Source organism: Mesoplodon mirus (assembly GCF_964341445.2).
Source record: "Mesoplodon mirus genome assembly, chromosome: 5".
Classification (NCBI taxonomy): Eukaryota; Metazoa; Chordata; class Mammalia; order Artiodactyla; family Ziphiidae; genus Mesoplodon; species Mesoplodon mirus.
In genome coordinates, this window is record NC_138980.1 from 96097007 (window position 1) to 96109222 (window position 12216).

General features: G+C 39.2%; 1 protein-coding gene and 1 pseudogene across 3 annotated transcripts in view; one reads left to right on the forward strand and one right to left on the reverse strand.

The window, feature by feature from the left end:
* Positions 1 to 12216, forward strand: part of FBXL17 (F-box and leucine rich repeat protein 17) — a 488270-nt gene that overhangs the window by 182716 nt on the left and 293338 nt on the right. The gene's annotated exons all lie outside the window — the stretch shown is intronic.
* Positions 11734 to 11993, reverse strand: LOC309804425 (shieldin complex subunit 1-like; annotated as a pseudogene). Its single transcript has one exon. The product of its transcript is annotated as a shieldin complex subunit 1-like (transcript).

Here is a 12216-nt window from a genome sequence, read left to right on the forward strand (position 1 = left end):
GATGATCCAGCATGTTGCATCAGGGTATCAACTGAGGCTTTATTTTTCTGAAACCAAAGGGAGAAATATTTCAGAGTGAATTATAGCAGTTAGGTGGACAATTTTAAATTTATAAATAAAGCAAATCCACTCTTCCTTAGAGGTCTAACATGTTATTTTGCACACATGTGTGATTGTAGTGATAAACATGTTTTGAGCAATGTGTAGTTCTCCACGTCTTCAGTACAGATTTTTAAAAATATTTTAATGTCCTGCAGTGTTGACATCTTAGCCAGTTTCCTAATATTTGATTGTTAGTTGAACCTTCTTATCTGCTTTCCTTGCCATTGATGTCACAATAATACATTTAAAAGATTGAGAGTTTAGTTTTTGAATGATGACTAAATGGTAAGAAAGAACATAAAGGAATAGAGGTTGACTATGCTGGGCCCTGGCAAAAATGAAACACTTTTTAGCTCTCATTATAACTATCTCTTAATTAGATATTATCAAATGTTAAAGGAAGATGCTTGTCACATTTGGATTTATTGTGTAGGAAATTCATGCTCTGAATCATAGTGGGCCTAGATGACTTTTTTCTGATCTAGATGAGAACATTGTCATATTATAATATTAGTGTTTGATTCAATATAATTTGTATTCCTTTTTTTTTTTTTTTTTAGTCATTGATTATATGCCAGGCAGTGTGCTTAGTACTGGCAATACATAGTAGAATAAGAAATGGTCTCTGCCTCCCAGAGCAGGGGAGGGTAGTGAGAGGCTAATAAGACTTGTGAATAGCCATAGGATTTAAAAAACCTACCTGCATATCGTTATAGAATAACAGCTGGAACACTAACACTTCTATAGCACTGACTTTGCTAACCACTGTTCTAAGTGCTTTACATATAGTAAATTTCTAACAACCTGTGAGGTAGATACTATTATTATTCCCATTTTTCAAATAAGGGAACCAAGGCACAAGAGATTAAGTGGCCCAGTGAGTGTCACATAAGTAAAATACAGTTTTCTATTCCAAGTGAACTCTTTAGAGAAGCAGTATTCACATGTCTCTTTTGTGTCTGATAAGCATTATGAGAAGTAATTGTCGTGTGACCCAAGAATTTGTGAGAGAAAATTACTGCATATGATTTTGTTTATTTGTCATTTATTCACTTACCAGGTATTTATTAAATACTTACCATGACCGGACATTTGGGCTAGGACAGTAAGCAGAATCTTTGTGTTCCCTGCCTTCATGGAGTTGATAGTTAGCAATACTTGCCTCTGACATAGGGGATTTCTGGATGATTGTATGATACTTTTGCCGCTTTTCATTTTCATCATTTCTGTGCACTCTTTTTAACTTTGTTGAGCCCGCTCTGAAACCCTGTTTGCTCTTCCTATAATTGAGGGAGTCAATGGTCTCCAGTTTCCATGAATAGATAGTTTTTAATTACTGTACATTGCACTTTTGTGTAACCTGGATTTTTACATATTGTGCAATGACTCCCTTAAACTGATGTTTATATACCAAATCTCATTGCTCTCACTGATGAAAGAGGGTCCCTGGCTCTCACTCAGATTTTCTAACTTATTTTCAGTGACGAACGGGATATATTGTTTAACTAAAATTCATACTGCAATTATATTCCATTTTACATATTGGGGAATTTGTAAACTTTTCCTGTCCAAATAAGAAAATAATTCTGGGTCCTGAGTTGATTTATCAGGGCTCAGTGGTGTGACTACCAGCTACTGCAGCTGCTGGGAGAGTGTGACCTGTGTGGAGACCTTGGCATGCTAATGGGTAGTGACTTGTGATGAGAACTCACTCACTGGTTGAGTTTGTACTGTTTTTTGTTTCAGCATGTCATGATTCTCTCCCCAGGGTCTTGCAGAGAGGCGATCACTTATGTGCAATCTGCGCTGCTGAAAAAGAAAGCTTCTCCCACCTCTCCTTCAGGGACCTAGTGTTTCCCACCTTGGAAGCTAAACGGCTTAGGGGCTGGCTGACCTTCGCCTGAGACCCAGAAACAGGGTGGAAAAAAGGGCGGTTGTTCTTAGGTAAGGGAAACTGCTCCCTTCTCAGCCTCAGCCATGAGGCTGACTTTTCCTTAAGGCCCCGTCAAGACTCTTACCTCCCTGCTGAATTATGCAGGCCCAAGGAAGACATGCCTGCAGGATCACAATTAGGGATTTTATCCTACCCTTCCTCCATCTGTCCCAAGTAACATCTTAATTCTTTTCTTTTTACTTTCAAACTTGGTTTTAGGACTGGTTTTTATCCTCAAGTGGGGGACTGTCTCTAAGTATATGAAAAGGGCTTTCCTCTGGGATTTTTTTCTTTAGTTCAGATATTAAACTAAACATAGAACATAATTTATGGAAAGCGATTTTTCTTATTGGTGTGGTGGCCCATTTTCCCCCAGTAGAATGCCAACCCAATTTTACTCTGCATTCTCAAAGCTGGTGGCTGAGAGCTTTCTTCCTCTCCTCTTTATTTCAGAAGTAAGTAGTGGTTTGTCTAATTACTGTACTGTAGTTGAATTATAGAGAAAAGGTCAGTCTAGTCCTTGCCAATTAAAGTAGGAAAAAGCTACATTTATAACCACTAAGAGCCATTATGTCAATTTAATGCTGTTCATCAGTGTGTAACCTGTTTTCTAGGATATATAAATCTAATTTTGGTATTATAGTACACTCACCCTTTTAAAGGCCTTTGGTGCTGCGGAAAAGACATTATTGCGAGTGACATATTAATTGTGCATCCTTTCATTGTGTCTCATCATGGATTTTAGGATCTGGATTTTGTAAAACCTGGTCATCATAATAAGTAGGAATAGACTCTCCGAGTCACTGGCTGATCCTTTTATTTTTAATTATTTGACAAAATAACATAACCTGTTGTGATTTAGGTTTTCTAACTTTTTTTCAGTGACAAACAGACATATACTATATAACTAAAATTCTCATTGCTATGATGTTTCATTTTATATATAGGAAAAATCTATAAACTTTTACTATCCTAGTGAGAAAATAATCCTGGGATCTAAGTTGATTTTTCATTGCTATTTTCTTATCTTTGCTATTTCCATTTTTATATCTGTATAGTATTTAAGGATTTTTAACATCATTGATTTAGTACATTAAGAAAATATGATTGAAAATTAAATATTTGTGTTAATTTCACCCATTATGAAAAGTCTGAACACAATATATCTTTATATGCCATGCAGGATGTATCACATATCACTAGGTTGTCGCAAATCTGAAATGTTGTCTTCTTAAGTAATCCTTTTGCTTTAGTAGTTTTTTGAATAAAATCGCATAGTGCTTTTTGTTTGTTTGTTTGTTTGTTTTTGCGGTACGCGGGCCTCTCACTGTTGTGGCCTCTCCCGTTGCGGAGCACAGGCTCCGGATGCGCAGGCTCAGCGGCCATGGCTCACGGGCCCAGCCGCTGCGCGCCATGTGGGATCTTCCCGGACCAGGGCACGAACCCGTGTCCCCTGCATTGTCAGGCGGACTCTCAACCACTGTGCCACCAGGGAAGCCCCGCATAGTGTTTTTTTTTTTTTTTTTTTTTTTTTTGTGGCACGCGGGCCTCTCACTGCTGTGGCCTCTCCCCTTGCAGAGCACAGGCTCCGGACGCACAGGCTCAGCAGCCATGGCTCACGGGCCCAGCCGCTCCGCGGCACGTGGGATCCTCCCGGACCGGGGCACGAACCCGTGTCCCCTGCATCGGCAGGCGGATTCTCAACCACTGCGCCACCAGGGAAGCCCCCCGCATAGTGTTTTGAATCAAGAAAAAGGTGGGTGGGAAAGTTGAGTTTGTCTGGCTTAGACTTGTGAGGGTTATGAGAACATACCTACAACTTGATATTCCAAGAGTAGATTTCTCTATTCAGAGTAATTGTCTGTAATATTAGCCAAGGACATTCTGATTCCTGTTCTCTGAGACTTTACAAATCTAAAATATGGGAATACTAATTGAAATACCACCATTTACTTGCTAGGGACCTATTATCTTGGTTTCTTTTTCTTTGTTCCAGTAAGGTTCAAGGTATACCTTCAGGCCTTTGAAGCTCCCCATAGCTATATTTGCTTCTTTCAGTATCTTCTACATGCAAGAGAAAATGTAAAACTTAGTAGACTTATCATGGCTTTCTTTTCTTGTTTTAGCTCTTAGAAGCTATTGTCTTGAACTCCAAGATCTGAATATGTCATGGTTGATTACATTAACCTCCCCACCAAGCCTACTTTTCTCTAAGTCAAACTGGGACTGAGACATTCCACTTTTCTATGCAGTGACTTTTTTCCTGACCCTCTAAAAATCAAATTTTGGATTGAATTGATTTTATGATCTTAAATCCTTGGTCCGTATGTCACCTTGGAATAGTCCCTGGCTCTGTTCTTTCTCCTCCAATCTCTCCACTTACTAATGTTTGAATAATAATGCCAGCGACCACAACCACCATGCGCACACACACACACACACACACACACACACACACACCATTAGAAGTTGGTGGTTATGGCTTTATAGTTACAGTTTTATTTGTGGAAATTTGATTTTTTTAAATATAAATTTATTTATTTATTTTTGGCTGACATTGGATCTTCAATGCATGAAGGCTTTCTCTAGTTGCAGCGAGCGGGGGCTACTCTCCGTTGGGTGCATAGGCTTCTCATTGCGGTGGCTTCTCTTGTTGCAGAACACTAGGTCTACGTGCACGGGCTCAGTAATTGTGGCTCTTGGGCTCTAGAGTGCAGGCTCAGTAGTTGTGGCACACAGACTTAGTTGCTCTGCGGCATGTGGGATCTTCCCGGACGAGGGCTCAAACCCATGTCCCCTGCATTGGCAGGCGGATTCTTAACCACTGCGCCACCAGGGGAGTCCCTGATATCTTTAAATATTATAAAACATAGCACTTCCTATTTGCTTAAGGCTCTCATTCTTGAGATTTATAGTTTTCTTATTATAGGTCCTATGTATTTCATATTAAATTTAGTTTTTATTAAATTTACTTTTATTTTATTGCTGTAGTGAATGATATCAATTTAATGTTTTTTTTTTTTTTTTTTTTTTCTTTTTGCGGTATGCGGGCCTCTCACTGTTGTGGCCTCTCCCGTTGCGGAGCACAGGCTCCGGACGCGCAGGCCCAGCGGCCATGGCTCACGGGCCCAGCCGCTCCGCGGCATATGGGATCCTCCCAGACCGGGGCACGAACCCGTATCCCCTGCATCGGCAGGCGGACTCTCAACCACTGCGCCACCAGGGAGGCCCCAATTTAATGTTTTTTAACTGGTTATTATTGGTCAATGAGAGTATACTTTTTGTACATTTTAAACATACTTCTGTATGTAAATTTTGTAATTGACCATCTTTCTGAATTTATATAGTTTCTAATAGGTTTATAGTTGATTCTCTTGGCTCTTAAAGGTAGACAGTCACACCATTTGAAAATAATGATAAATTTACCCTCTTTTTTCTAAGATTTTGCCTTTTATTTCCTTTATTTATATATTTGATTGTATTCTCTAGAATGTCAAGAGGCAAGTTATAGTGCTTAAAGCTTAATTTAAAAAGTCTAGTTCTTGCTTTTACTGTAAACTTTCTCCACCTCCCCCCCCTTTTTAAACATATTTATTGGAGTATAATTGCTTTACAATGATGTATTAGTTTCTGCTGTATAACAAAGTGAATCAGCTATACGTACACATATATCCCCATATCTCCTCCCTCTTTCGTCTCCCTCCCACCCTCCCTATCCCACCCCTCTAGGTGGTCACAGAGCACCGAGCTGATCTCCCTGTGCGATGCAGCTGCTTCCCACTAGCTATCTACCTTACCTTTGGTAGAGTATATATGTCCATGCCACTCTCTCACTTCATCCCAGCTTACCCTTCCCCCTCGCCTTGTCCTCAAGTCCACTCTCTACGTCTGTGTCTTTATTCCTGTCCTGCCCCTAGGTTCTTCAGAACCAATTTTTTTTTTTTAGAATCCATATATATGTGTTAGCATATAGTATTTGTTTTTCTCTTCCTGACTTACTTCACTCTTTATGACAGACTCTAGGTCCAACCACCTCACTACAAATAACTCAATTTATTTTCTTTTTATGGCTGAGTAATATTCCATTGTATATATGTGCCACATCTTCTTTATCCATTCATCTGTTGATGGACACTTAGGTTGCTTCCATGTCCTGGCTATTGTAAATAGTGCTGCAATGAACATTGTTGTACATGACTCTTTTGAATTATGGTTTTCTCAGTGTATATGCCCAGTAGTTGGATTGCTGGGTCATATGGTAATTCTGTTTTTAGTTTTTTAAGGAACCTCCATACTGTTCTCCATAGTAGCTGTATCAATTTACATTCCCACCAACAGTGCAGGAGAGTTCCCTTTTCTCCACACCCTCTCCAGCATTATTGTTTGTTGATTTTTTGATGATGGCCATTCTGACTCAGGTGTGAGGTGATACCTCATTGTCGTTTTGATTTGCATTTCTCTAATGATTAGTGATGTTGAGCATCCTTTTATGTGTTTGTTGGCAATCTGTATATCATCTTTGGAGAAATGTCTATTTAGGTCTTCTGCCCATTTTTGGATTTGGTTGTTTGTTTTTTTGATATTAGCTGCATGAGCTGCTTGTATATTTTGGAGATGAATCCTTTGTCAGTTGCTTCATTTGCAAATATTTTCTCGCATTCTGAGGTTGTCTTTTCATCTTGTTTATGGTTACCTTTGCTGTGCAAAAGCTTTTAAGTTTCATTAGGTCCCATTTGTTTATTTTTGGGGTTTTTTTTCCATTTCTCTAGGAGGTGGGTCAAAAAGGATCTTGCTGTGTTTTATGTCATAGAGTGTTCTGCCTATGTTTTCCTCTAAGAGTTTTATAGTGTCTGGCCTTACATTTAGGTCTTTAATTCATTTGGAATTTATTCTTGTGTATGGTGTTAGGAAGTGTTCTAATTTCATTCTTTTACATGTAGCTGTCCAGTTTTCCCAGCACCACTTATTGAATAGGCTGTCTTTTCTCCATTGTATGTTCTTGCCTCCTTTATCAAAGATAAGGCGACCGTATGTGCATGGGTTTATCTCTGGGCTTTCTATCCTGTACCATTGATCTATATTTCTGTTTTTGTGCCAGTACCATACTGTCTTGATTACTGAAGCTTTGTAGTATAGTCTGAAGTCAGGGAGCCTGATTCCTCCAGCTCCATTTTTCTTTCTCAAAATTGTTTTGGCTATTCGGGGTCTTTTGTGTTTCCATACAAATTGTGAAATTTTTTGTTCTAGTTCTGTGAAAAATGCCATTGGTAGTTTGTTAGGGATTGCATTGTGTCTGTAGATTGCTTTGGGTAGTATAGTCATTTTCACAGTGTTGATTCTTCCAATCCAAGAACACAGTATATCTCTCCATATGTTTGTATCATCTTTAATTTCCTTCATCAGTGTCTTTTAGATTTCTGCATACAAGTCTTTTGTCTCCTTAGATAGGTTTATTCCTAGGTATCTTATTCTTTTTGTTGCAGTAGTAAATGGGAGTGTTTCCTTAATTTTTCTTTCAGATTTTTCATCATTAGTGTATAGGAATGAAAGAGATTTCTGTGCATTAATTTTGTATCCTGCTACTTCACCAAATTCATTGATTAACTCTAGTAATTTTCTGGTAGCATCTTTAGGATTCTCTATATATAGTATCATGTCATCTGCAAACAGTGACAGTTTTACTTCTTCTTTTCTGATTTGGATGCCTTTTATTTCTTTTTTTCCTCTGATTGCTGTGGCTAAAACTTCTAAAACTATGTTGAATAATAGTAATGAGAGTGGGCAACCTTGTCTGTTCCTGATCTTAGAGGAAACAGTTTCAGTTTTTCACCATTGAGAATGATGTTGGCTGTGTGTTTGTCCTATGTGGCCTTTATTATGGTGAGGTAGTTTCCCTCTATGCCCACTTTCTGGAGAGTTTTTATCATAAATGGGTGTTGAATTGTGTCAAATGCTTTTTCTGCATCTATTGAGATGATCATATGGTTTTTATCTTTCCATTTGTTAATATGGTGTATCACATTGATTGATTTGCATATATTGAAGAATCCTTGCATTCCTGGGATAAACCCCAGTTGATCATGGTGTATGATCCTTTTAATATGCTGTTGGATTCTGTTTGCTAGTATTTTGTTGAGGATTTTTGCATCTATATTCATCAGTGATATTGACCTGTAGTTTTCTTTTTTTGTGACATCTTTGTCTGGTTTTGGGATCAGGGTGATGGTAGCCTCGTAGAATGAGTTTGGGAGTGTTCCTCCCTCTGCTATATTTTGGAAGACTTTGAGAAGGCTAGGTGTTAGCTCTTCTCTAAATGTTTGATAGAATTCGCCTGTGAAGCCATCTGGTCCTGGGCTTTTGTTTGTTGGAAGATTTTTAATCACAGTTTCAATTTCAGTGCTTCTGGTTGGTCTGTTTATATTTTCTATTTCTTCCTGGTTCAGTCTCAGAAGGTTGTGCTTTTCTAAGAATTTGTCCATTTCTTCCGGGTTGTCCATCTTATTGGCATATAGTTGCTTGTAGTAATCTCTTGTGATCTTTTGTATTTCTGCAGTGTCAGTTGTTACTTCACCTTTTTCATTTCTAATTCTGTTGGTTTGAGACTTCTCCCTTTTTTTCTTGATGAGTCAGGCTAATGGTTTATCAATTTTGTTTATCTTCTCAAAGAACCAGCTTTTAGTTTTATTGATCTTTGCTATTGTTTCCTTCATTTCTTTTTCATTTATTTCTGATCTGATCTTTATGATTTCTTTCCTTCTGCTAACTTTGGGGTTTTCTTTTGTTCTTCTTTCTCTAATTGCTTTAGGTGTAAGGTTAGGTTGTTTATTTGCAATGTTTCTTGTTTCTTGAGGTAGGATTGTATTGCTATAAACTTCCCTCTTAGAAGGGCTTGTGCTGCATCACATAGGTTTTGGGTTGTCGTGTTTTCATTGTCATTTGTTTCTAGGTATTTTTTGATTTCCTCTTTGATTTCTTCAGTGATCTGTTGGTTATTACGTAGCATATTGTTTAGCCTCCATGTGTTTGTATTTTTTTTAGTTTTTTTTTCCTGTAATTGATATTTAGTCTCATAGCATTGTGGTCAGAAAGGATACTTGATACGATTTCAATTTTCTTAAATTTATCAGGGCTTGATTTGTGGCCCAAGATATGATCCGTCCTGGAGAATGTTCCATGAGCACTTGAGAAGAAAGTATATTCTGTTGTTTTTGGATGGAATATCTTATAAATATCAGTTAAGTCTGTCTTGTCTAATGTGTCATTTAAAGCTTGTGTTTCCTTATTTATTTTCATTTTGGATGATCTGTCTATTGGTGAAAGTGGGGTGTTAAAGTCCCCTACTATGATTGTGTTAGTGTCGATTTCCTCTCTTATGGCTGTTAGCATTTGTCTTATGTATTGAGGTGCTCCTATGTTGGGTGCATAAATATTTACAATTGTTATATCTTCTTGGGTTGATCCCTTGATCATTATGTAGTGTCCTTTGTCTCTTGTAATAGTCTTTATTTTTTTTATTTTTTTTATTTTTTTTTGCGGTACGGGGGCCTCTCACTGTTGTGGCCTCTCCCATTGCGGAGCACAGGCTCCGGACGCACAGGCTCAGCGGCCATGGCTCACGGGCTCAGCCGCTCCACGGCACGTGGGATCTTCCCGGACCGGGGCACGAACCCGTGTCCCCTGCATCGGCAGGCGGACTCTCAACCACTGCGCCACCAGGGAAGCCCAGTCTTTATTTTAAAGTCTATTTCATCTGATACGAGAATTGCTACTCCAGCTTTCTTTTGATTTCCATTTGCGTGGAATATCTTTTTGCATCCCCTCACTTTCAGTCTGTATGTGTCCCTAGTTCTGAAGTGGGTCTCTTGTAGACAGCATATATATGGGTCTTGTTTTTGTATCCATTCAGTGAGCCTATGTCTTTTGGCTAGAGCATTTATTCCATTCATATTTAAGATGATTACCGATATGTATGTTCCCATTACCATTTTCTTAATTGTTTTGGGTTTGTTTTTGTAGGTCTTTTCCTTCTCTTGTGTTTCCTGCCTAGAGAAGTTCCTTTAGCATTTGTAGTAAAGCTGGTTTGTTGGTGCTGAATTCTCTTAGCTTTTGCTTGTCTGTAAAAGGTTTAATTTCTCCATTGAATCTGAATGAGATCCTTGCCAGGTAGAGTAATCTTGGTTGTAGGTTTTTCCCTTTCATCACTTTAAGTATGTCCTGCCACTCCCTTCTGGCTTGCAGAGTTTCTGCTGAGAGATCAGCTGTTAACCTTATGGGGATTCCCATGTATGTTATTTATTGCGTTTCCCTTGCTGCTTTTAATATTTTTTCTTTGTATTTTTTTTTTTAAAGAAGATGTTGGGGGTAGGAGTTTGTTAATTAATTTATGTATTTTTGCTATGTTGGGTCTTCGTTTCTTTGCGAGGGCTTTCTCTAGTTGTGGCACGCGGGGGCCACTCTTCATCGCAGTGCACGGGCCTCTCACTATCGTGTCCTCTCTTGTTGCGGAACACAGGCTCCAGACACGCAGGCTCAGTAGTTGTGGCTCACGGGCCTAGTTGCTCTGTGGCATGTGGGATCCTCCCAGACCACGACTAGAATCCGTGTCCCCTGCATTAGCAGGCAGATTCTCAACCACTACACCACCAGGGAAGCCCTGTATTTAATTTTTGATAATTTGATTGGTATGTGTCTTGGCATGTTTCTCCTTGGATTTATCCTGTATGGGACTTGCACTTCCTGGACTTGATTGACTATTTACTTCCCCATGTTAAGGAAGTTTTCAACTATAATCTCTTCAAATATTTTCTCAGACACTTTCTTTTTCTCTTCTTCTTCTGGGACCCCTATAATTTGAATGTTGGTGCGTTTAATATTTTCCCAGAGATCTCTGAGACTGTCCTCTATTCTTTTCATTCTTTTTTCTTTATTCTGCTCTGCAGTAGTTATTTCCACTATTTTATCTTCCAGGTCACTTATCCCTTCTTCTGCCACAGTTGTTCTGCTATTGATTCCTTCTAGAGAATTTTTAATTTCATTTATTGTGTTTTCATCATTGTCTGTTTGCTCTTTAGTTCTTCTAGGTCCTTGTTAAATGTTTCTTGTATTTTCTCCATTCTATTTTCAAGATTTTGGATCATCTTTACTACCATTACTCTGAATTCTTTTTCAGGTAGACTTCTATTTCCTCTTCATTTATTTGGTCTGCTGGGTTTTTTCCTTTCTCTTTCATCTGTTGCATATTTTTCTGTCTTCTCATTTTGTTTAACTTACTGTGTTTGGGGTCTCCTTTTCTCAGGCTGCAGGTTTGTAGTTCCCATTGTTTTTGGTATGTGCCCCCAGTGGGTGAGGTTGGTTCAGTGACTTGTGTAGGATCCCTGGTGGAGGAGACTGGTGCCTGTGTTCTGGTGGGTGGGGCTGGATCTTGTCTTTCGGTGGGTAGGGCAGTGTCCGGTGGTTTGTTTTGGGGTGTCTGTGAACTTAGTATGATTTTAGGCAGCCTCTCTGCTAATGGGCAGGGTTGTGTTCCTGTCTTGCTAGTTGTTTGGCTTGGGGAGTCCAGCAGTGGAGTTTGCTGGCCTTTGGGTGGAGCTGGGTCTTAGCGTTAAGGCAGAGATCTCTGGGAGATTTCTTGCTGATTGATATTATGTGGGGTCAGGACATCTCTGGTGGTCCAGTGTCCTGAACTTGGCTCTCTCACCTCAGAGGCTCAGGCCTGACACCAGGCTGGAGCACCAAGACCCTGTCAGCCACACTGCTGGATCCACATCAGAAGAGCAAGGAATAGAAAGGGCTTCCTCAGCACTTAAAAGCCTCACTGTTGGCCTCCTGGCTGGGTCTCTGCAACACGTAATCCTTTACCTCATAAGCTGATGGCAGGTCCAAAGCATTGCTCTCCTCTGAATGGCTTCCTGGAGTGGCTTTCTGAGTTGCCATAGTCCACCCCACTACAGCAGCTGCCTCGAACCAGAAGTGGTGGTGCCACACACACACACCCTTTTTTTTTTTAAAGTAGATATATTAAATGAAAGAAAATGGTGAAAAGTATTAGTGGAAAGTTACCTGTGTCTGGGTAATTAGAGTTGAAAGGTGACTTATAGAAGTAATTGGTGCATCAATTTTATTTAACACTGAACATTTAAAAAGCTAAACTGAGTTTTACTTTTGCTTTTGATTCCTATCAA